General features: G+C 42.3%; 1 protein-coding gene across 1 annotated transcript in view; it reads right to left on the reverse strand.

The window, feature by feature from the left end:
* Positions 1–24,389, reverse strand: part of gpr137c (G protein-coupled receptor 137c) — a 59,641-nt gene that overhangs the window by 20,719 nt on the left and 14,533 nt on the right. The window lies entirely within an intron of this gene.

The following is a 24,389-nucleotide window of genomic DNA, read 5'->3' on the forward strand; positions in this document are numbered from 1 at the left end:
TGAGCTGAACAGAGCCGAGCCCAACCAAGCTGTACTGAGCTGCCCTGATTACACATCCACGGTCCACCATAGTTGCTGACAATGTGAAAAGAAAAGATCCAAGCCAGTACAGTTTGGGACAGCACAATAGTGTGAAAAGGGTACAATTCTGGGGACAAAGGAGACCCCAACCGCTCTGCAACATCTGCGGACTGACCGTCGGGGGACGCAGACACCGATGGGGTTACGATCTCTAGTGACAGTGCCTTGGCATTCTGCCACAGAGGCTTGTTGAGAAATTATCAGTCAGCGTCTATAACTGAGGCTGTGCCCAGATAGGCCTAAAATCTTGGCTAAATTTGTGGGGCTGGCTGGAAGCCAGATGAAGAGAGGGGGAGCAGCGGGGGAGACAGACTCTTCTCCTCTTCCCTCTGCTCTTTACTCTCCTCCACCTCTGAACCGCTGTGTCCCTTCCCTTCTTTCTAATCTTCACTGATGAAGCAGTCCCAGAGCAAAAAGAGTAGAGCACAGAGCCATCATGGGGCCTATAAACACATTCCTCGATACAGCAGTTTACACAACATGAGGATAATGTTAACAAGGCAAGGAAACTGTCCTCTATTTGTATTTCATGTCGAATGTGATTGTCTCGGACTGTGCCATGGGACAAAATAGCGGCCTTTAAAATTCTGAGGGTGACATTTTTATAGCTTCATCATTTTTGCACTTTGCACAATTATTTTGCATTATGGCAATGTTGCCCTGAATCTCTAACAGAGATTCTAACAAAACATCATCAAAAAAGACACTGACACAAAAAAGGCAGCCATCATGATGAAAGAGATCCAGAAAACATTCTCTCACAGATGCTTCTCCCATATATCAATGGTCTTCAAAGCAGGCCATTTCACGCTGTTATTATCAGTATCACTGGTCACCCTAGCAGAGCTCTGTCTGGGGGATCTTTGATATCTGACTTTGTGGTGAAGTGCCTGTACAATGGGTTCCCAACACTTGTTCCCCTGGCAGAGCTATATCTCTCTGTGTGTGTGTGTGTGTGTGTGTGTGTGCGAGAGCAATATAGAGAGAATGAGAGAGAAAAATAATGTGTGAGCAAAGAAGAGAGAGAGTGCTTGTCATTGACAAGCATATCATATCTATCCTACCCTGCCTTTCTAAGGTCTTCGAAAGCCAAGTCAACAAACAGATTACCGACCATTTCGAATCCCACCATACCTTCTCCGCTATGCAATCTGGTTTCAGAGCTGGTCATGGGTGCACCTCAGCCACGCTCAAGGTCATAAAYGATATCTTAACCGCCATCGATAGGAAACAATACTGTGCAGCCGTATTCATTGACCTGGCCAAGGCTTTTGACTCTGTCAATCACCACATCCTCATCGGCAGACTCGACAGCCTTGGTTTCTCTAATGATTGCCTCGCCTGGTTCACCAACTACTTCTCTGATCGAGTTCAGTGTGTCAAATCGGAGGGTCTGTTGTCCGGGCCTCTGGCAGTCTCTATGGGGGTGCCACAGGGTTCAATTCTTGGACCGACTCTCTTCTCTGTATACATCAATGATGTCGCTCTTGCTGCTGGTGATTCTCTGATCCACCTCTACGCAGACGACACTATTCTGTATACTTCTGGCCCTTCTTTTGACACTGTGTTAACAACCCTCCAGGCGAGCTTCAATGCCATACAACTCTCCTTCCGTGGCCTCCAATTGCTCTTAAATACAAGGAAAACTAAATGCATGCTCTTCAACCGATCGCTGCCTGCACCTGCCCGCCTGTCCAACATCACTACTCTGGACCTGTCTCTTATACACATCTAGATGTGTATAAGAGCATGCTCTTCAACCGATCGCTGCCTGCACCTGCCCGCCTGTCCAACATCACTACTCTGGACGGCTCTGACTTAGAATATGTGGACAACTACAAATACCTAGGTGTCTGGTTAGACCGTAAACTCTCCTTCCAGACTCACATCAAACATCTCCAATCCAAAGTTAAATCTAGAATTGGCTTCCTATTCCGCAACAAAGCATCCTTTACTCATGCTGCCAAACATACCCTTGTAAAACTGACCATCCTACCAATCCTCGACTTCGGTGATGTCATTTACAAAATAGCCTCCAAAACCCTACTCAATAAATTGAATGCAGTCTATCACAGTGCCATCCGTTTTGTCACCAAAGCCCCATATACTACCCACCACTGCGACCTGTACACTCTCGTTGGCTGGCCCTCGCTYCATACTCGTCGCCAAACCCACTGGTTCCAGGTCATCTACAAGACCCTGCTAGGTAAAGTCCCCCCTTATCTCAGCTCGCTGGTCACCATAGCAGCACCTACCTGTAGCACGCGCTCCAGCAGGTATATCTCTCTAGTCACCCCCAAAACCAATTCTTCCTTTGGACGCCTCTCCTTCCAGTTCTCTGCTGCCAATGACTGGAACGAACTACAAAAATCTCTGAAACTGGAAACACTTATCTCCCTCACTAGCTTTAAGCACCAGCTGTCAGAGCAGCTCATAGATTACTGCACCTGTACATAGCCCATCTATAATTTAGCCCAAACAACTACCTCTTTACCTACTGTATTTATTTATTTATTTTGCTCCTTTGCACCCCATTATTTCTGTCTCTACTTTGCGCTTTCTTCCACTGCAAACCAACCATTCCAGTGTTTTTATTTTTTATTTTACTTGCTGTGTTGTATTTACTTCGCCACCATGGCCTTTTTTATATTTTTATTTATTTATACATATATTTGTTTGCCTTCACCTCCCTTATCTCACCTCACTTGCTCACATTGTATATAGACTTATTTTTTTCACTGTATTATTGACTATATGTTTGTTTTACTCCATGTGTAACTATGTGTTGTTGTATTTGCCGAACTGCTTTGCTTTATCTTGGCCAGGTCGCAATTGTAAATGAGAACGTGTTCTCAATTTGCCTACCTGGTTAAATAAAGGTTAAATAAAAATAAATAAAATAAATTGACACTATGGACAGTTGAGTGACACACCTTACTAGATATTTAACACATTTTGAGTGAATCAACAGCCACTGCGAATCAAGAATTATAGCAAGCCACACACACAAACACCTTGAAGGCTTCAATATTCACACACTAAGTATAAAACAAACAGGTAACACTTTATTTGGATAGTCCATCTGTACTCTTGTTGACAGCTTTGCAAGCACTCAGCTCTCTTCATTGTGTATACGTTTGTGTTTCTCTAGATACTCATCCTCATGGCCCGGGATTCTAATTAGAATCTACAAACTGACTCCTGCACAAAAAAGTGCACAAAAATAGTTTGTCTGGCATTTATATTCTAACACTTATAGGGGTGTCCAGTGTCTACATTACTGTCCCGATTTGTTATGGGAATGGTCAGCACCACCAGAAACTGAACTCTTCTCGCAAAGGAACCTAAAATACTCTTTTCACAATACTAAGCCGAGCCAAGCTGTACTTCGCTGGCTTGCACACATCCACCATAGTTACTGGAACCATGCTGGAAAGTATAATGTGAAGCAAAAACAGAGTCAGCACAATAGTGCGAACTCGGATCAGCACAATAGTGTGAAAATAGTCAAATAGGGGCACAAAACATCAGTATCCTCAACAGAATTCCCTAAAAATGGAAGCTAGGACCAGGGCTGAAGGAAGTTCCAAAATGTGGAAAGGGTAGAAGAGTGGGTACGTGCTGACCTAGTCCACTTAGGGAACAACTGTGAAATTCAGAGTCTGTGTCGAAATTCCCTGACACCTTTGGGAGAGAACGAGAGGGTTCGGATTCCATGACACTGAACTCTACACATCACCTGATGCTGACAGTTATTTATTGGAGAGGACGTGTTTGTGTGTGTGTGTCTGTGTGTGTGTGGGCCTAAAATGTTGTGTGCTCTAAAATACATACCTTGCAAATGACCAGGTTCAGAGTTCATGAGCATGCATTGTGTGTTGTGTGTGTGTGTGCAATGTAATAATGTGTTGAAATACTACCCAGTTCAGAGAACGTGTACTAGTTTATGGGTCTGTATCTGAATGTTCCTGTACATGTCTGTGTAAAAGTGTGTGTGTGTGTGTGTGTGTGTGTGTGTCTATGTGTGCATCTGAATTTTCCTCTTCATGTCTGTGTCAGAGTGCTTGTGTCAGTGTGTTGAGGGGGTTTGGGAAAGGATTAACACCTGTGTAGTGAAGGTTTCCCAGTCTCTCCAGCCTGCCAGCCAGTCAACCAACCAGGCAGAAAGCCTGAAGCTAATCTGATTGCAGACGAAGGCTGGACTGGGCCAGATAGAGAGAGGGCTGAGGTGGAAGGCAGACAACAAAGCTGGGAAAGGAGGGTTAGTAATCAGGGCGTCATGCACCCTAAAAATCTGTGGGGGCACAAAGTACGTGAGGATGATTCGGCGGGGCTAGGTCCGTGTCCTTAAATTGAAAAAGTAAAATGTAAACACCCTTTCCCTGCACGCTAGAGCCATAATCATTATGCTTAATTCCATGTCAAAAATGTTGATTTTTCTGCATATCTAAGCATACCTCTTGAGCTGTTTGTATCCTCCTGACTGGTGGTTCTTTAAAAAAAAAATGAAACTAAATATGCTGCTCTACAACTCTGCTAAACTCTGGGTGAAAGATTGAAAGGAATGTGAGTCTTATTCAGTACATTAAACAATGGCTTGCATCTACCATGTCTACCAACCTTGCCAGCAGGCATGCTAGCTAAGATAGTTAGACAAGCTAGCCACTAACATCATTGATGACCTGAAATGGCTTATTGGTAGCTAGTTATGAGGTTGGGAGATTGGGAACCTATGTGGGCAAGCTAAAGTCATCTTCATAAAATTGCTAGGTGGCTTGTGGTATTACAGAGAAACCCAAAAATGTATATCCTTTTTTTTTTTTTTTTAACAGGACACATTTTTTAAACATGCCCCCTATGGCATGACACCTTTGTTAGTAATTCCTGCTTGTCCCCTATTCGACTAGCTACCCGGGAATCCACACTGAATTTTGTTCACCATTCCATTTTGAGAGTGAAACATTTGCGAAAATGAGCAACATTTTGTTTGTATTTCAGCCTGATACTAAATTCTCAGACTCCTGGGCTAGGATTACTTGTCTACAACACTGAGTATTGGTTTGTTAATGTCTGTCAGTCAATCTAAGTCACCTGATTCTTAGCATAAATGGTAGGCAATGTCCCCACTAAGCTGCGCGTGTGCGCAGAGGAAATATCAGCCCATGGAGAGAAGCATGAGATTGAACTTCACTCAACTTTCGAGTTTTCCATGTTAGTTAACACTATCAACATTTCCCTTAACCGTGGACATTGTGATCAAATCAATGCAATATTAGCCACTTTCAATGCAACATACCGAAACAAAAGGCTTAACGCATCGGAGTAGGATTCTATTGTGTATGACTGCCCGTAGATCGGTTCGGCATAACCAATCAGAGCTGTAGTAAGCCTATATGCAAATTGCATTTCCATATATGGATCTGTGCCTTTTACTTTGAACTGGACTGTGTTTACAGCTGTGGCCGTGAGTAGATACACTTGTTTAGAGATCAAAGCAACATTTGCATGTAGCCACCTGTGCACATTTTGTTCATATCCTTTGCTAGTTAAAGATGTATTAGCCCAGTTACAGATAATTTGCAGTCACCAATATGGGAGTGATTGCTTTCTACAAGAGAAAAAAAACTTTAATTTCTAGACATCTTTGAAAAGCGAGTCAGGATTCACATTGGCTGCTACTGTAGGCTGAATGATAGAATAGCTATTTCCATGTTAAAATGTTATGGGGTGCATTTTCTCCACTGTTTTTGATGGTAGGCCACTCTGGTAGGCCTACATTATGATCAAACAGCCACAGTATTCTACTTGGCAAATGTTAAAATTGTAACAAAGCGGGACCTGAAATTTGCTCAATGCCAAAAAAGATTAGAGGGAATATTGGTGGTATGTTTTTTTTTCTTGGGTGTCTCATCGGAAACTAAAACATCCTGCGAAGATCCATGAGAAAGTACCGCTAAGGTTCTACGATGGTAGTGAAAAACAGATTTTTTTTCTCAATGAGGCTAACTCAGATAAACAGAAGTTCAATAGAAAGCAGACAGCAGGGAGGTTAGAGAGATGTCAGGATTCAGGAAAGTGTTCTGACTCTAGAGCAGTGGTACCCAAGCTTTTTTTGAACCGTGGAACACCTTGATGGATCTATGAGTTTGATAGTTGCCATGGCGCCATAGTAGCTGCCTAGGCAGAGAGCTCCTGTAAATGTGTATTGTTTTTAAGTATTATTTTTACGTATTTTTTTATTCATTTATTTTGTTAGCTTATTTAGTATTGATTATAAATATAATCGATCCACAGTTTTAAGACTGGCTAGTCAGTTGGTGTGCTAAGATAACTGAGAGGCCAGCTAACTAGCTACTTAGCCATTGTTTTAATTTGAAAAACAGAAGAATTGGCTTGGAGATTGTAAAATCTTGTTGAAATTGTGCGGATCTCCAAAGTGGTTACTCCAAGACTTTTCCAGTAGTGCAGTGATCCTTTGGCGCCCTAGCGGCGCTTATCTGGCATCACCCAGTTGGGTGCTACATGATGTTGGAGGAATAGTTTACCACAGACCCTACATAGAGTCTGGGGATGGCAAGGAGGTGCCTTGATCACCGGCTCCAGACATGTCTTCCTGACCTCCAACATGATTGGCACTACTTTTATTGATCTCACATACCACAGCTGGTTGGACTGGAGGATGGTACAGTGCTGGTGGAAAGCTATGGCTGGCAACAACACCTGACTCCGTACTTCAGGCCGCTGCCACAGATCAAGCAGTATCAGGACTTCAGGTGAATATCATTTTCATTGCATTGTATGAGGTTATTCATCTAAACTTGGGAGGTGAATTGACGTTGTGCAAGGTTGTAATGTCTTACTTTTTTTTTTTTTTTTTTTTTTTAAATCGGCTCTCCAAAAATAGATTCCCTTGTTCATGCGTGGTTCAGACGGACCGGTCATCAGCACTATCTGAATTTTAATTCCTCATGATGCCATCTATTTTGTGAAGTGCATCTGTTCCTCCTGCAGCAAAGCACCCCCACAACATGATGCTGCCACCCCCATGCTTCACGGTTGGGATGGTGTTCTTCGGTTTGCAAGCCTCCCCATTTTTCCTCCAAACATAACAATGGTCATTATGGCCAGTTCTATTTTTGTTTCATCAGACCAGAGGACATTTCTCCAAAAAGTACGATCTTTGTCCCCATGTGCAAACCGTAGTCTGGGTTTTTTATGGCAGTTTTGGAGCAGTGGCTTCTTCCTTGCTGAGCTGCCTTTCAGGTTATGTCGATATAGGACTCTTTTTACTGTGGATATAGATACTTTGTAACTGTTGCTTCCTCCAGCATCTTCACAAGGTCCTTTGCTGTTGTTCTGGGATTGATTTGCACTTTTCACAACAAGGTACGTTCATCTCTAGGAGACAGAACGTGCCTCCTTCCTGAGCGGTATGATGGCTGCATGGTCCAATGGTGTTTATACTTGCGGACTATTGTTTGTACAGATGAACGTGGTATCTTCAGGCGTTTGGAAATTGCTCCAAGGATGAACCAGACTTGTGGAGGTCTACAATTTTTTTTCTGAGGTCTTGGCTGATTTCTTTTGATTTTCCCATGATGTCAAGCAAAGAGTCACTGAGTTTCAAGGTAGGCCTTGAAATACATCCCCAGGTACACCTCCAATTGACTCAAATGACCGACTTTCCAAAACTATAGTTTGTTAACAAGACATTTGTGGAGTGGTTTAAAATTAATTTTAATGACTCCAACCTAATTGTATGTAAACTTCTGACTTCAACTGTAACTACCTCGTCTATCCCTATTGTTATTGATATTGTTTGTGTACATAATGTATATTTTATTTATATTGACACTATCTATTTCTGATATTGCTACTATGCAAGTAACCATTTGGCTGTACCATTTACACCTTCTGTAGAGACCCATCCACTTAGCAAGACTTAGCAAAATATTGATATATAAAATTAATATTTGTGGCCATAACATGATTTTGTGACATACCACAACAATATCATGTGACCGTATCAAATGCCCACCACATAAATACACTGCTCAAAAAAATAAAGGGAACACTAAAATAACACATCCTAGATCTGAATGAATGAAATATACTTATTATATACTTTTTTCTTTACATAGTTGAATGTGCTGACAACAAAATCACACAAAAATGATCAATGGAAATCAAATTTATCAACCCATGGAGGTCTGGATTTGGAGTCACACTCAAAATTAAAGTGGAAAACCACACTACAGGCTGATCCAACTTTGGATGTAATGTCCTTAAAACAAGTCAAAATGAGGCTCAGTAGTGTGTGTGGCCTCCACGTGCCTGTATGACCTCCCTACAACGCCTGGGCATGCTCCTGATGAGGTGGCGGATGGTCTCCTGAGGGATCTCCTCCAAGACCTGGACTAAAGCATCCGCCAACTCCTGGACAGTCTGTGGTGCAACGTGGCGTTGGTGGATGGAGCGAGACATGATGTCCCAGATGTACTCAATTGGATTCAGGTCTGGGGAACGGGCAGGCCAGTCCATAGCATCAATGCCTTCCTCTTGCAGGAACTGCTGACACACTCCAGCCACATGAGGTCTAGCATTGTCTTGCATTAGGAGGAACCCAGGGCCAACCGCACCAGCATATGGTCTCACAAGGGGTCTGAGGATCTCATCTCGGTACCTAATGGCAGTCAGGCTACCTCTGGCGAGCACATGGAGGGCTGTGCGGCCCCCCAAAGAAATGCCACCCCACACCATGACTGACCCCCGCCAAACCGGTCATGCTGGAGGATGTGCAGGCAGCAGAATGTTCTCCACGGCGTCTCCAGACTGTCACATGTGCTGTGACAGCTCTGTGAAGAGCACAGGGCGCCAGTGGCGAATTTGCATCTTGGTGTTCTCTGGCAAATGCAAAACGTCCTGCACGGTGTTGGGCTGTAAGCACAACCCCCACCTGTCGGGCCCTCATACCACCCTCATGGAGTCTGTTTCTGACCGTGTGAGGAGACACATGCACATTTGTGGCCTGCTGGAGGTCATTTTGCAGGGCTCTGGCAGTGCTCCACCTGCTCCTCCTTGCACAAAGGCGGAGGTAGCGGTCCTGCTGCTGGGTTGTTGCCCTCCTACGGCTCCCTCCATGTCTCCTGATGTACTGGCCTGTCTCCTGTAGCGCCTCCATGCTCTGGACACTACGCTGACAGACACAGCAAACCTTCTTGCAACAGCTCGCATTGATGTGCCATCCTGGATGAGCTGCACTACCTGAGCCACTTGTGTGGGTTGTAGACTCCGTCTCATGCTACCACTAGAGTGAAAGCACCGCCAGCATTCAAAAGTGACCAAAACATCAGCCAGGAAGCATAGGAACTGAGAAGTGGTGGTCACCACCTGCAGAACCACTCCTTTATTGGGGGTGTCTTGCTAATTGCCTATAATTTCCACCTTTTGTCTATTCCATTTGCACAACAGCATGTGACATTTATTGTCAATCAGTGTTGCTTCCTAAGTGGACAGTTTGATTTCACAGAAGTGTGTTTGACTTGGAGTGTTCCCTTTATTTTTTTGAGCAGTGTATATGGTGCATCCATCTGTTCATATACTGTACATGTGCACCTCACTCAGGTTAACTCATGTTGCATGGCCTTAACTTATATAAGGAATACTATGTGAAAAGTGTGTGTGTAACAGTATATAGATTATTTTTATTTTTGTGTTGTGTGGCATTTTGGCAGTGGTGTAAAGAGCTCTCTATTTTAGTGTTTTGTGGGGGGGGGGGGGGGGGGCATCTGTTCATTACTTTACTATTTTTATTTTTGGATACTTTTACTTCACTATATTCCCGAAAGAAAATAATGTACTTTTTATTCCATACATTTTCCCTGACACCCAAAAGTACTCATTACATTTTGACAGGAAAATTGTCCAATTCACACACTTTCTAAGAGAACATCCCTGGTCATCCCTACTGCATTTGATCTGGCAGACTCACTAAACACAAATGCTTTGTTTGTAAATTATGTGTTTGAGTGTGTCCCTGGCTATCCGTCAATAAAAAAATATTACAAATAATTGGGCTGTCTGATTTAATATAAGGAACTTTTTACTTTTACTTTTGATTCTTAAGTATTTTTTAAAACCAAATACTTTTAGACTTTACCTCAAGTAGCATTTTACTGGGGGAATTTTACTTTTACTTGAGTAAATGTAAAGATATCTTAATAGAAAATGACTCAAGTATGACAATGTAGTACTTTTTCCACCACTGGATGTGGCTGGGGGTTATAGCATTTCTTTCACATGACCCATCAATTTAGACAAGTGTGTCTGAGTGTCATCTAATATTTATCAAATATTTTCATCTGGACACTTTCTGTTTACCTGGAATTTTTCCTTATTGTAGGCTACTAAAACTTTTAGTTTTAATCTTTACTACACTACTCACTGTTTAGCACATGACCTGACATGTGAATCCTTAAAAGAGATGGGTGGGCTGGCTTAAGAGGGTGTGAACAATGCTGAAGGGGTGTAGACAAAGGAAAGCTCTGCAGTAGGTACCAAAACAATCAAAGTCCCTTTTCTCAAAAGTGAGTTTACAAGTGGATCTACTTTCAAAGCAGAATTACTTTCCCATTGTTCCTCAAAAATGCACTGTATGATATCCCATTTTGTAGCTCTGAGTCTCTACTTTTTACCAATTAAAAATTTTGCTACATAAGACCGATTTGAGCCGGTCAGTCACAAATATGAATGTAATATGTAAAGTGTTGGTCCCATGTTTTATGAGCTAAAATAAAAGATCCTAGAAATTTGCCATATGCACAAAAAGCTTATTTTGCTAAATTTTGTGCACATATTTGTTTACATCCCTGTTAGTGAGCATTTCTCCTTTGCCAAGATAATCCATACACCTGACAGGTGTGGCATATCAAGCTGATTAAACAGCATGATCATTACACAGGTGCACCTTGTGCTGGGGACAATAAAAGGCCACTCTAAAATGTGCAGTTTTGTCACACAACACAATGACACAGATGTCTCAAGAGGGAGCGTGCAATTGGCATGCTGGAATGTCCACCAGAGCTGTTGCCAAATAATTTAATGTTAATTTCTCTACCATAAACCGCCTATGCCGTTTTAGAGAATTTGGTAGTACTTTCAACCAGAAAAATGAATTGTATTATAACTGTAACTCAGTAAATTCTTGGAAATTGTTGCATGTTGCATTTATATTTTTGTCAAGTGTTTTTTCTGACAGAATTTTTAAAATAGATTAAATAGGGTTTATTTGAAATATTTTCATAGTTTTTATTGGCATGGCCTTATTTCTATTACAGCATATTGGATGACTGTCATTCATATTCCATTCACCCAGCTCAATGTAACATTGATCTGTTTCGGCTAATACATGATTCTCAAATGTTCCATATACCCATCATGAGGTTGCTACAACCTAGCCTATGAATGAAGGTTTATAACGTAGGTACACAGGTCGAGATACATTTTTGTAATCAAAGTGACAGACATTGACACATTCAATACCGCCTTGCACACTCTTGCTTGCATTTAGCTGATCTAGGGTGTAATCATTAGTACCCCAGTTGCAAATTAGTGGACAAATGGACAAATTCAGGTATGTTAATCCCCATTTTGTTCTGTTTGCTTCCATTTAAAAAGTTTTTCAATAGAATCGACACGCAAACACAGTTCACTTTCATAGCAGCCAAATACAAACAGCATGATCACTTTTCTTGTTGTAATTTGTTCTCGCATCTACGCGCTCTCCTCCTCTCTCAACTTTTCCCTTTGCTTGTGGACTTCAGTGCACAACACATCAGCTGTCTTTGACCAGGCGAAAAAACCTTTCCAAGCCAAACCTTCATATGATAACCTCTACACAGCCTACATCATTGTCACGATATTATCTAACGTCATAGTCAACATAGCTAATAGAACTAACGCATTAGTAAACCCACTACAATCATGCAGTACAGTGTACAGTCAGCAAGCACTTCAGCAGTTACATCGGCAGGCCCTATGGCAATACATTTATAAAACCAAAAGCTTACCTTGACATGGAAGAGTTCCAGTGTTGAATAGCCATAGCCATAGACAGCTATCTAGCATCCCTCTCCGTTTGAGCCGGGTGATGGGTAGGCTAAACTACCCAGCTGAATTCACTAGCTAGGTAAGAGAATGTGAAATTACCACAATATATAGCTAGCTCTTTCTCTTGCTTCTCCTTTATTTTAGAATAAATTAATTTGTTCAAAACTGTTCATCTATTGTCTTTCTCTTTGAGTCAACTACCCACCACATTATATGCACTGCAGTGCTAGCTAGCTGTAGCTTATTCTTTCAGTACTAGATTCATTCTCTGATCCTTTGATTGAGTGGACAACATGTCAGTTCATGCTGCAAGAGCTCTGATAGGTTGGAGGATGTTCTCTGGAAGTTGTCATAATTATGGAAGGTGGTGAGAACCACAAGCCTCCTAGGTTTTGTATTGTAAAGGTGCAACCATGGACACAAAGCCATGCTCTGTTTGTTTCTATGGCAGAGGATGTGGTATAGCTATGCCCAGAGCCATTTATTAACTTCTTAGGGCTAGGCCCCTTTTTTCTCAATTTCCGCCTGAATGACGTGCCCAAAGTAAATTGCCTGTTGTTTCCAAAGAAAAACCAACCGGAATTTTTTTCTTCTGAGAGAGACCATGCTCTTACAATGACAAGTATAAGGGCATACTGGAAATGATCTCCCAGAATGCAATTCCTATGGCTTCCACAGGGTGTCAGCAGTCTATGTTCAAGGTTTCAGGCATGTAACTTACAAAATGAATAAGAAATATCAGTTTTAGTACAGGGACACAGTCTTGGAAATTCATGTTTGCGCGCGCCATGAAGACAGGACGCACATGCTAAAATCGGTTTCCTATTGAACATACTTCTTTCCGTAAGAAATATTATAGTTTGATTACATTTTAGGGTATCTGAGGAGTAAAAAGAAACGTATTTTGACTTGTTGAAACAAAGTTTAGTGGTAGATTAGTTTAGGGGTAGATACTCAAATCGATGGCGCCAACTAAACAGACTTTTTGGGATATAAAGAAGGATTTTATCTAACAAAACGACACTACATGTTGTTATAACTGGGACCCTTTGGATGACAAATCAGAGGAAGATTTTCAAAAAGTAAGTGAATATTTAATTGCTATTTGTGAATTTATGAAACCTGTGGAAAAATATTTTGATGTGGGGCGCCGTCCTCAAACAATCGCATGGCATGCTTTCGCTGTAACAGCTACTGTAAATCGGACAGTGCAGTTAGATTAACAAGAACTTAAGCTTTCACCAGATAATACACTTAGATATATATATACACACCCAAATGTTTAATATCCATAATTTTTATGATTATTTACTTGAATTGTGCGCCCTCCAGTTTCACCAGAAGTTGCCCCTCTAGCGGGACGCCTAGCCCTAGAATTAAGAAATAAATGACTCTGGCTAAGCCTAATCAGACTTGTCTGTGCTAATGGATTACACAGATTAAGTATAATGATACAAATTACTTTTCATTGGCCCTCAAATGATACAGATGTAAAAACTGCCTGAGTGCACTGGACTTGATACAGATACAATGATACAATGATACAGATGTAACCATGTGCCATTTAATGTGTTATCTGACCAGCACTAGTGCTCCCAAGTAAAAATGTAATGTGCATTCCACAGGTCACATGTGGTGAGTTTGTTGTCATTTTTATATCAAGATTAGGAAAAATGTTGTGGCACACCTGTGAGTTCATCAAGGCACACCAGTTGGGAACCACTGCTTCAGAGAACCAGAGGACTACCCACTTCATTGGACCAAGGGTTGACTTGTTTATAGACTTCCCTGGAAGCTAGACTATGAGGACTGACAGTAAGAACAATGTATAGAAGATACTGTGTGTGTACCACAAAACAGTATCCCAACAACAACCACTGTTCAGTAGAGAGCCCAGTTATCTAGGTAGGTCGAGCTGTTGATATCACTCTGACCCACACAGACCTTCTCCTGTGACATGAAGTATTAACGTGGAGGAAATCAGACCCAAATAAACAGTGAAACTGCACTTGTGTTTAATGTCCCTGGAGATGACCAGAGGGTGTGTGTGTACAATGACGTATAGGAAAAACAACCTGGTACAGAGGATGTATACCAGTTTATGTGTGCGTGTGTGTCTGTGTTTGTGTGTGCCATGCTCCCCTTGCCTCCAGCTATCCCCTGTGCAGTGCACTGAAAGCCCACTAACATCCAAACACCTCTATGGAAACAGAAGGAAGGACAGCTTTCCCTTGCATCTCAATATGATATGTAATCGACCCATGAACATGGAAACACACACACACACACACACACACACACACCGTTTGTGCGTGTGCTGAGTCAGAATAAAGAGCAATGTATTTACCTGTTACCTACACTTGAGAGAAATAAGTAAGAAATAAGAAATAAGAAATAAATAAGCTGTGTGTGTGTGTGTGTGAGTAAACACCCTATCTTGAGAGTGACAGACAGGAGTGTATTCGTGAGCACAACATGTAAACATGACTCCCATAAGTAGGTCAGTGAGAAACAACACTGAGTCAGAGGACCCAGGATTGGGCAAATGTGTTGTTTACTATAGTAGATCTGACTGTCAACAGTGAATATAAATGTAGCTTAGGCAATGTCTCTGGAGGCTCCTCAGAGGAAGGGGAGGACCGTCATCCTCAGTGAAGTTCATATATATATTTTTTTATCATAAAAAAAAGGTGAAACATTGAAAAAGCTATACTTCTTGATAAAACTATAATAAACATTTGCAGCCGACCGCAACCGGGAGACCCATGAGGCGGCACACAATTATTGGCCAAGCTTCATCCGGGTTAGGGGAGGGTTTGGCCGGCTGGGTTGTCCTTGTCCCATCACGCGCTAGTGACTCCTGTGGCGGGCTGGGCGCAATGAACGCTGACACGGTCGCCAGGTGTACGGTATTTCCTCCGACACACTGGTGCGGCTGGCTTCTGAGTTAAGCGAGCATTGTGCCAAGGAGCAGTGCGGCTTGGCGGAGTCGTGCTTTGGAGTACGCACGGCTCTCCCAAGTCCGTTACGGGAGTTGCAGCGATGGGACAAGACTGTGTACTACCAACAGCATATCACAAAATAAATATATATTTTTATAATAATAACAACAACTATAATAAATATATTCACGTCACCAAATAATTTATTAAAACACTGTTTTGCAATTAAGGTCTACAGTAGCCTCAACAGCACTCTGTAGGGTAGCGCCATGGTGTAGCCGGAGGACAGCTAGTTTCCGTCCTCTGGGTACATTGACTTATATTGACAATATAAAACCTAGGAAGCTCATGGTTCTCACCCCCATAGACTTACACATTAATTATGACAACTTCCTCCTACCTATCATAGCTCTTGCAGCATGAACTAACATTTTTTCCACCCAATCAAAGGATCAGAGAATGAATCTAGTACTGAAAGCATAAGCTACAGCTAGATAGCACTGCAGTACATACAATGTGGTGAGTAGTTGACTAAAACAGAGAGAAAGGCAATAGTTCATTTTTAATTAACAAACATTTCTTCAAAGATGAAGGACAAGAAAGAGAGGGAGAGTGCTAGTTGTATTTCATAGTTATTTTTTCACTTACTTAGCTAGTTTAGCCTACTCGAACACCAGGCTCAAACAGAGAGAGATGCTATGTTAGCTAGTTGGCTATGGCTATTCAACACTGGAACTCTTCCAAGTCAATGTAAGCTTTTGGTTTTACTATTTTATTGCCACCGGGGCCCACCGATGTAACTGCTAAAGTGCTTGCTGACTGTACTGCATGATTGTAGTGGGTTTACTAATACGTTAGTTCTATCATCTATGATGACTATGACGTTAGATAATATGGTGACAACGATGTAGGCTGTGTGTAGCCGTTAGCGGTTATCATATGAAGGTTTGGCTTGGAAAGGTTTTTTCGCCTGGTCACAGACAGCTGATGTGTTGTGAACTGAAGTGAGAGAGGAGGCGAGAGCGTAGATGCGAGAACGAATTACAATGAGAAAAGTGATCATGCTGTTTGTATTTGGCTGCTATGAAAGTGAACTGTGTTTGCGTGTAATCAGGGGTGTATTGATTCCATCGATTCTATTGAATTATTTTTTTTTTGAAATGGAAGCAAACGGAACAAAACCGGGATAAACATACCTGAATTTAACCAATAGATACTCGTTTGCAACTGTTGGACTAATGATTACACCCTAGATCAGCTAAATGCAGGCAAGTGTGTGCAAGGCGGTAATGAATGTCACTGTCTCTCACCTTGATTACTAAAAAAGATCTTGACCTGTGCACCTACTTTGTAAACCTTCATTCATAGGCTAGGTTGTAGCAACCTCATGATGAGTAGAGACATTCGAGTATCATGTAGTAGCCTAAATATATCAATGTTACATTGAGCTGGGTGAATGGAATATGAATGACAGTCATCCAATATGCTGTAATAGAAATAAGGCCATGCCGATGAAAACAATTATCGTCCTCTCTGATGTCCATACAGACATTTTCACTATTAGGTGTCAGGCAATGCATGTGAGAAGACTCGCCACCAGCATACCAAAGTTTGGATCCCCCTCTCTCCTCATATCTCTTCCTCTTAAGTTATTCCTAAGACTGAGGGCTCTATTTTCTGCTGAGGCTATGGCGGCACAAGCGTCAAAGGCACGTTAGTTTGCAATTTCGTCACGTAAAAAATGTCACACTTGCGTTTCCCAGCCCTAATGCCAGGTTCGACAATTTTCCTGTCTAACATCACCTCGTTGCGCTGAGGTGGGAGGGGTGGCACCATTTGAGGTGTGTCCTTACAAACAGCTCAGCCACAAGAGGTATGTGGCAGGGTCTACAGTCAATCATGGATTACAAAAAGAAAACCAGCCCCGTCGCGGACCAGGATGTCTTGCTCCCAGACAGACTAAATAACTTTTTTGCTCGCTTTGAGGACAATACAGTGCCACTGACACAGCCCGCTACCAAAACCTGCAGGCTCTCCTTCACTGCAGCCGAGGTGAGGAAAACATTTAAACGTGTTAACCCTCGCAAGGCTGCAGGCCCAGACGGCATTCCCAGCCGCGTCCTCAGAGCATGCGCAGACCAGCTGGCTGGTGTGTTTACGGACATATTCAATCAATCCCTATCCCAGTCTGCTGTTCCCACATGCTTCAAGAGGGCCACCATTGTTCCTGTTCCCAAGAAAGCTAAGGTAACTGAGCTAAACGCTACCGCCCCGTGCACTCACTTCCGTCATCATGAAGTGCTTTGAGAGACTAGTCAAGGACCATATCACCTCCACCCTACCTGACACCCTAGACCCACTCCAATTTGCTTACCGACCAATAGGTCCACAGACGACGCAATCGCAACCACACTGCACACTGCCCTAACCCATCTGGACAAGAGGAATACTTATGTGAGAATGCGTGTTCATCGACTACAGCTCAGCATTTAACACCATAGTACCCTCCAAACTCGTCATCAAGCTCGAGACCCTGGGTCTCGACCCCGCCCTGTGCAACTGGGTACTGGACTTCCTGACGGGCTGCCACCAGGTGGTGAGGGTAGGTAACAACATCTCCACCCCGCTGATCCTCAACACTGGGGCCCCACAAGGGTGCGTTCTAGGCCCTCTCCTGTACTCCCTGTTCACCCACGACTGCGTGGCCATGCACGCTCCAACTCAATCATCAAGTTTGCGGACGACACTACAGTGGTAGGCTTGATTACCAACAACGACGAGACGGCCTACAGGGAGGAGGCGAGGGCCCTAGGAGTGTGTGTCAGGAAAATAACCTCACACTCAACAAAACAAAGGAGATGATTGTGGACTTCAGGAAACAGCAGAGGGAGCACCCCCCTATCCACATCGACGGGACAGTAGTGGAGAGGGTAGTAAGTTTTAAGTTCCTCGGTGTACACATCACGGACAAACTGAATTGGTCCACCCACACAGACAGCGTTGTGAAGAAGGCGCAGCAGTGCCTCTTACATTTACATTTACATTTAAGTCATTTAGCTGACGCTCTTATCCAGAGCGACTTACAAATTGGAAAGGTCATACATATTCATCCTGTCCCCCGTGGGGAATGAACCCACAACCCTGGCGTTGCAAGCGCCATGCTCTACCAACTGAGCCACACGGGACCACAACCTCAGGAGGCTGAAGAATATCGGCTTGTCACCAAAAGCACTCACAAACTTCTACAGATGCACAATCGAGAGCATCCTGTCGGGCTGTATCACCGCCTGGTACGGCAACTGCTCCGCCCACAACCGTAAGGCTCTCCAGAGGGTAGTGAGGTCTGCACAACGCATCACCGGAGCACACTACCTGCCCTGCAGGACACCTACACCACCCGATGTCACAGGAAGGCCATAAAGATCATCAAGGACAACAACCACCCGAGCCACTGCCTGTTCACCCCGCTTTCATCCAGAAGGCGAGGTCAGTACAGGTGCATCAAAGCAGGGACCGAGAGACTGAAAAACAGCTTCTATCTCAAGGCCATCAGACTGTTAAAATCCACCACTAATCTTTACATTAATATAATTTATAAGTCAAAAAATGGATGTAACAACTACAGAGTGCCCCTATAAGTGTCATGCCGGTATAAAGGATTTGAAGACAGGTGCAGGAAAACACAATAGGGTTTTTTAATACACCCAAAACAAGCACGTATACAAAACAATGGGCTGTACCCAAACAAAAGACCGAGGGTAAACCTTGTTGAACGACATGGGACGATACCCGTAATACACAATATATAAAGCACGCAGCATAACAGCTGCACAAACGCATAGGTACTCACACCACCAACAAACATGGGAACAATAACCGACAAAGACAGAGGGAACAGAGGGCACATATATAACATACTAATCAGGGGAAATGGGAACCAGGTGTGTGTAATCAGACAAGACAGTCCGGGGTTGATGATAATGAATCCCGTTCAGTGAAGCCTAGAAAACCGGTGACCTAGACCTCCGGAACTGGTGAAAAGAATGAGCAGCAGTACCGGGGGTATCCGTGACAATAAGTCTATCAAAAGTGTGCGAGTTTGAGCATATGTCCATTAGGCCTATGGATAAAAAAAATTATCACCATGAATTAGATTGAGCAATAAAAGCCCCACTTTTATTCCATAGGCTGGGATCAGCAGCTGTTGCAAGAGCTCATTTTTCACTGGCTGTCCACTGGTTTCAATAACAATGATTGACAGGCAGCTTAAACTTCTTGAATTCAATCATTATTGGGTTCAAATACACATCTATATTTCTGAACAGCCATCCACAACAATCACAATCCACAAGGCGCAAATAGCTAAATGAGAGAGCAGCAGTGTGATTCACATCAATGCGCTATGCAGATATCAATAATAAGTGATATCCGTATTGAAGTAGACTATACCACTCCTCTCATCCTTACCTCCAAGCGTTTATTCAAGTTGGAAAATCTTTGGATGCCGATAGCAATCGCACCATTGGAAGACATAGCTTGGACTGTAGCCTTCCAAAAGCCTTTTCCTGCTCTTTTCCCGCGATTGATCAAACACATTTGGTGTGTCATCATAGTGGCTTGTGGTCCGACACACTCAGGTGGAACAAACATAAACTTGTGCCTTTTTCAATGCTGATTTGAATGTCATTTAGAAAACAGAGAAGTGTCAATGATGTAATCTGTTACTCCCCCAACCCTGTTCATAGGCTACCCTTACCCTTGGCCTCGGCTACTATAACGAAGGCTGGTTCAACAGCAATGCGTCATGCCTTTAAAAAAGAAATCTTGGCCTTGAAAAGTAGCCTAACCATAAAAGGTGTTTAAATGGTCTATATGTTAGAGTGGCTTGAATTGAAAATATACTGCACATCCTAAAACATACACACATATGCCCACCTGCATACGTCATTTCGCTTGTTCAAGTATCCATCCCCATTTTAAAAGAGAGAGACTCATGCGGTTACCAAAGACGCGCACCTCCAAACTTATTTAAATTATTCAGTCCTATATTGCAGTATCAAAAGTAGGCCTAGGCTATATATTGCTTATAAAACATGTATCACACATACAATACAATTTACGGAAGCCAAGTATTTTCTATTTTAGGAGAAGTGCGATGCATAAAGACATGTTGGCTAGGCTAGGCTCATTGAAAACAATTACAACAATGTCTACTGCCAACACTCCAAACATAGGCTATTGAACAAACACTGGATCATATTATTTTACTGTGGCCTATGCTATTTAATAAACTGTAGCATCAGCCACAATGGACAAGGAGGAGAATATTCCGTCCCCCAGCCGAATTGGAGTTGATGACAACGCAAAGACCTTCAATAACCTACAGAACTCGAGACAAACACATTCAGTATTAAGCCATGGAACACGTTGATTGGCTGATAAGTGGCCAAGCCCTCATCACGCCTACGACTTGTTTATTCATCAAACCCCAGCCCTTTCACGCCACCGCCTCCTACTGTGCTCATAATTCCGGTTGTGAAAATAGCAAAAATATTTCTGACTCACCCCCCGACCTAATAACACTACCGCCATTGCTTAGATGTACCATTGCTTTAGGTTTGTTAAGATATAGCCCTGAATATGTGAACTTTTTCAGAAATGTGTCATATTACTGAGAACCTGTTCTGAAAATCACTGTATGTATATGGTTCTTGTGGTTTGCTTTGCACGCTATCTTGGTTTATCCTTCCTCTTCCTCTCTCCTTTGCCACAAAGGACATATTTCTTTATTTTCCTGAACAGCACTTTGTCACTGTGTGTGTGTGTGTGTGGTCACCCCTGTAGTACCTCAGGGTTAGCTTACCCTTTCCTCTCCAAAGATGTGTTTGTTGTATTCTCACCCTCACATTTCCCTATTAACCAAGAATCCAATATCAAGACGTCCACCCTGCAGTACCTCAAGGTTACCTTGACCTCCTGTCCCCTCCACCGTACGAACGTCTCTTCCTCTTACCCTGCTTTCATAACCAAGTGGGAAGGTGGTATTTATCTCATACAACTGGGAAAAATCCACTTGAACATCCCTCCAACTAGTAATTACTAGTGGGAAACTCATATATTTAACCCTGAGCTCTGACTTCTTCCACATGCTGACCTCTGACATCACATACTAAGGAAATTACCTTGATATCAACATTTTCAGCAGTTAAATGCAACAACAAAAAAAGCAATCTATGAATATGATTTTTGAACACTATCATTTGGTTACAAGCACGATACTGTAGCTGTACTTTTAGTTTATGGTTGAAGCAGCTTGTTGGCCATTAGCTAAGTTCAAAGCCCGTGAATGCATCCAACTGGTATTTACCACTTCACAACTGGTCATTTCCACCTTCCCACTTGGTTATGAATGCAGCATTAATCTCTCCTGCTTTCTGTTCTTCTTTCTATCGCACTCAAGCACTTCCAACCACCACAGATAAGAGGCACTTTTCTCTAGTGTGAAACTCAGGTAGCATCTGTATATGGGTGATTCTACAGAAGTGTTACAAATTGCAGTCCCACCCCACAAAAAAAGTTACAAAATGTAGGACATTTATTGACACCCAGAATCATAACACATTTTGACATGTTCATAACCATGCCATAATATGTCATAACAGCTGACATAACTTGTCATAATATGGTCATAACACTGTCATGACATATATTTAGACCTGTTGTGACATATATTGCATTATTTTATGGCTGGTTATGACACCTACACAAGAGCGTCAAAACCCACAAAACCTACCACACAAGGCAAAACATTCCATTACACCAAAGCGTACTTGTCAACAGTATGTTTATGTTATATAACATTTTCTGAAATTGATCATATAAGATCATTGTAATTGCACAGACATTGACTTCAGACACACACCTACCGCAAAGCTCTGTTGCTGATGACTTGGATGAATACAGGAGCAGATTTTAGGAGCAGGACTGATGACTGACATAAGGGCATGCACGTAATAGGCTTATCTGGCTTATATGATTTAAAAACTATGTTTTAGTCCAAGTAAAGTGACACAGGAGCCCCACCTGTTTTGAGCCCCACATTTTTTGCAATTTAAAAAAAATTACATAATGATATATATATATTTTTTGAGGGGGTTTGCCTGTTTTGCATCTTATTTTGGCATTAATACGTGTCACATATCAGTTTGCAAGCAATGTAAAAAAATATATAATAATAATAATTGAGTTAATAAAGCCTCCAAACATGGTCTCTTTTTTGCTTTCTTAAGGCAGTTCCAAAATGCAGGAGTTTCAGCCTAGCTCAGTGCTTTCTGTGGTGGTGGGGCAGCAAGCGGAAAATACAGAGTGTAGGGTTTGGTAATGTTCTCTAGTTGCGCCGTGATTGGCTCAGTGTTGGGTCACTCATGGGGACACTACGTCACTGCCAAATCTAAAAGTAGAGCTCGAAAATTCAAGCCCCTTGGGTGCTGCCAAAGAGTTACATTAGAAGTGCCCATCCAAGAAGGCTCAAGGTCATTGGCCACAGATAAAATGATGTCAAATCAAGTTATATCTACAGTAGCTTAGATTGGACTGATCATGTCAACATCATACTTTCAAAATCTTAGCTAGCAGTCATGAATCAAGTCGACAATCTACTGGCAAATCCTTTTCAATTCTTGTCATCTGAAGATAAATAATTAAGAGAAATTGGAGATAAAACGTATCGGCATTGCAAAGCAAAGCAATCACTAGCCTGCTATTCAGTGGAGTGGGTGTGTGGTCCCAATTCCCGGTTCAAGTCTCTTTTCCAAACTTAACATGATTAACATTCAACATTGGCCATGCCATCAATGAGGCATGATTTCTGCCGCGCTCAAAACTGTTAACTCAGAACTGGGAAATCTGACTTCAGTGAGTTCAATACAACTGGGAACTCAGGAGGAAAAAAAAACTCAGACTGGGAAAATACCTTTGAACGGTCATCCAACTCGAATTGTAAGTCGGGAACTGGGCCTCTTTCTAGAATTACGACCTGAAGATTACTAACGTCAGTAATGATTTTTTTTTAACGAGTTCCCAGTTGTCTTGAAAGCACAATAAATCAAGAGAATGCCAGACATTGATGACAAGGTTTGATGGCAAAATTTGCCCACGAAGGACCGCCGCACCACCTTCCTGTTCAAGTGAGTACAGCACAACAAGGTGAGTCCAAAAATGAATTGTATGCTGCTGCATAAATTATATAATATGCCAGGGAGACATGAATACTGTAGCTAAGAAAGTAATACTAAGTGTATGTTGTGTAGTAAGCTGTTAGTAGCCCATGTACAGTACAGTATATACATATGAGATGAGTAAAGCGAGATATGATTTGTAATTGATATGATTTGTAATAATTTGGTCGATGCACATGTAGTCTTTAACCTGTTTTAGAGAAATGTAATGATCAAATATTGTAAAAGTTTCATTGTCTGCTTATATGCCCTTTATTTATTCTACGGTTCTGACTTGGTGTACAGGGAGAATACTGTAAGAATGGCTCATTTTCTGAATTCAGTCATTATACATTTCAAACGTGCTGAACAAAGTTATATTGACTACGTCCATCCTAGCTCGCTCATTAATGTCTTAATCGAAATTAATCGTCCCCTTATGCCATAGTTTGTATATCTCAATTGTTAGTAGAAACCACATTTGTTTAAGCAAGTCAGCCATATCAGCTATGTTTTTTTAAAGGCAGTAAATGAGGCTGAATGAACGGTTTCGCTGCCAGACAAGGCTCCGATGATGTGTTGGGACTGCTGTTGCGACTCTGCTGTTGGGACAGCTTTATGTAGACCCTAAAGGTTTGTGGGCACCGTTTGTCACCGTTATAGTGCAATTAATGTATTGCTTAGTGTTGTGTAGTGGCTTTGCTGGCATGCATCCCCCAATTTTTTTGTTGTTGCTTGCCCCACCAAAATGTACATGCTAAAATTGCCATTGTCCAGGTGTCATAACCATCCATAAAATAACGCAATATATGTCACTACAGGTGTAAACAGTCGTGTAATGACAGTGTTATGACTATATTATCACAGGTTATGACAAGTTATGTCAGCTGTGTCAACAGGACAATAACCCAACACACCTCCAGGCTGTGAAAGTGCTATTTTACCAAGAAGGAGAGTGATGGAGTGCTGCATTAGATGACCTGGCTTCCACAATCCCCCAACCTCAACCAAATTGAAAAGCAGCCAACCATTGCTCAGCAAA

The sequence above is a fragment of the Salvelinus sp. IW2-2015 genome, linkage group LG9 (genome assembly GCF_002910315.2).
Source record: "Salvelinus sp. IW2-2015 linkage group LG9, ASM291031v2, whole genome shotgun sequence".
In the NCBI taxonomy this organism is placed as follows: domain Eukaryota; kingdom Metazoa; phylum Chordata; class Actinopteri; order Salmoniformes; family Salmonidae; genus Salvelinus; species Salvelinus sp. IW2-2015.